Source organism: Montipora foliosa, chromosome 11, assembly GCF_036669935.1.
Source record: "Montipora foliosa isolate CH-2021 chromosome 11, ASM3666993v2, whole genome shotgun sequence".
Taxonomy (NCBI): domain Eukaryota; kingdom Metazoa; phylum Cnidaria; class Anthozoa; order Scleractinia; family Acroporidae; genus Montipora; species Montipora foliosa.
The window spans coordinates 38,238,517-38,241,016 of NC_090879.1; the positions used below are offsets into that span (position 1 = coordinate 38,238,517).

Here is a 2,500-nt window from a genome sequence, read left to right on the forward strand (position 1 = left end):
TTGTTGAATGTTCACGGAGAAAGGTTCCGTAGTTTCTGGCAGAGGTATTTGCGCCCGAAAATATTGTAATCGTTGCAGAAATAAATGCATTGAAATTACCTTTTGTCCTATATTATCTTACTGTTTTAGTATATACTACAACAACTATTCTAGGATATCGATTAGTTCTGAAAGCCAACCAATACAATAATTCGCACCTAAGCCCCCAGTTTTCACGCGCGAACAATTTCTTTCCGTTTCGCCAGAAGTAGCAAAGCTACTTAGTTAAGCTGCAATCGTAAAGGCTTATCACTGTGTTGGAGAGTTTACATCCAACATTTTTCTTGTTCCTAAGAAAACTGGTGACTTAAAGCCAATAATCAACCTGAAGCATCTTAAAGGGAACCTCCACTTCAAAAAAAAGAAAACGTTTTGTGTCAGAACATTAAGGCAAGCGTAACATGTCACAATTATTCCAGATGGCTGCGCCCGCGAAATTTGAAAGTGAAAATAAGCGATTTTAAAATTCCCTTTTCTTGGTATAAACACTGTTTTAAAAACAATTTTTTTGTTTTATGTGGGACGACCAACTCTGTGAATCCGTGCGTGCGCCGTTTGGCAATATCCAGGCGCCTAGAGTTTTCACGAATGTCTTAAAGCCTGTTCACGCCCTGCTGCGGTCAAATGGAATCAGAACATCACATCTTATAGTTTTATAGAGTGCATCAAACATACTCGATGGGTCTCGACTTTATTGTCACGCCTAGGTTTCCAAATAAATTATAAGAACTCTCAGATGAAACCGACCACAAAAACATGAGGGTCTCAATGGGGGATTGCGTTCACGGCTAATAGTTTTTTTTTCCGTCACGGTTAACTTACATGAAAAACAAAGAAACGTCCATCGTTGAAAATGGGGTTATCTGTGTTACTTAGTAGGGTCTTGAATATCATCAGAATGCGACTCCCATTTTTGTCAAGACCTCCAACTGGGGGCAAGAGAAGATGAGGTAAGAGAACGGATCCCCCATACATGGGCCAATGACAGCTTTTTTAAAATCTAACTGCAGCTACGCAGCTATTTTTAGAGAGGCTTAACTGATTAGAGTGTAATGTGAAGTGCTTATTTTCTACCCCTATGAATCATGTGAGCGCTAGCCCTACTAATGGAATGAGCCCACACAAGGACAGAGAAAAACTCTGACCAGGGTGGGACATGAAAAGGCACCTGATTGGCCAGTTGTAATGACATAATTAAATTTGAAATATGCGTGGCATTGGGAACGAGAACTTATAATAGCTTTGCGGGAAACAAAAAATAGATTTTAAAAAAACTATGATGGGGCATGGGGATCCGTTCTCTTACCTCATCTTCTCTTGCTGGGGGTTATTTTTTGGGACTTGATTTGTCTTGTCAGACAAGCCTAGCGCGACGGAATGTCAAAGAGAAGAGCAAAGGAGGTAAAACGGTGTCGAGTGCTCTGAAGTCTCTAAATGTTTCGAATACTCCCTATTCCACTTTTCAAAACAAAAAAATCACGCTAAATACTTTTATTTTTTTTCACGACTAAGGGTTATTTTTTTGTCATTTTCACGCTTAACGGTTAACTTTCCTTGACGCATCACCCCATCGTACCACGGAGACCCTCAAATATGTATCACTATTTTCTTACCTATCGAGAAAGTGTTGACGACTAAGAGAGTTCCTCTGTTTTAAAAGCTCACAATCCAACACTCAGAGAGATTGTTGAAGTAGCAGGTCGTTTAGTCTGTTTTTTTTTTTTCAAAATTAGGGATTTACAACTATTCTATCCCTCGATCGATGCTTGCAGACTGATTCAAGTGAAATTTTGCTTGGTACGTCGAATGAAGAAAGAGTTTTGTTGTTTACGTTAGCCAAGCAAGATTTATCTTGGGTAATAGAGAATATTTGATAGATATAATGGTAAATGTATCCGCCCACCTTCTTTCTCACAGATCATTAAATCAGACGCTAGTTTGTCCGGTTGGGGCGCTACCTACAATTATCAGTGGACCTCACGGGAATCACGAAACCATTTCAATTTCTTCGAACTTTTGGCGGGCATTTTTAAACTTAAGTGCTTCGCTCAAAATAACTCTGTCATTTTCCTGAAATGCGATAATACAACCACAGGTGGCGACATTAATAAGATGGGTGGTATGCTTTCCGCCACCTTAAAAGACTGTTGATTGTTCTACACGTTCCGGGCGGTCTGAATGACGTTGCAGATTTTTTTTCTCGAACACTTAATGACAGAACAGAATGGAGTCTCCATCCCAGTCTTTCTTTTCTGTGGCGAACCTGCGTAGCTGGCGGTATTTTTGACGCGAGGCAAATTAACGAGCTGCGAAGCCGCGCGGAGAATGAGAGGGGCGCTGTACTTATTTTCATAACAATGGCACTTCTAAGAGGTTCATAATTGCTCCGTGTGCAGTCAGAGAATTAACAACTATCCCACAAGCACGCGATGGATATGAGATGATTAACAGCCAACGACGC

General features: G+C 40.4%; 1 protein-coding gene across 1 annotated transcript in view; it reads right to left on the reverse strand.

Moving 5' to 3' along the window:
- Positions 1-2,500, reverse strand: part of LOC137975467 (dynein regulatory complex subunit 2-like) — a 33,368-nt gene that overhangs the window by 3,468 nt on the left and 27,400 nt on the right. The gene's annotated exons all lie outside the window — the stretch shown is intronic.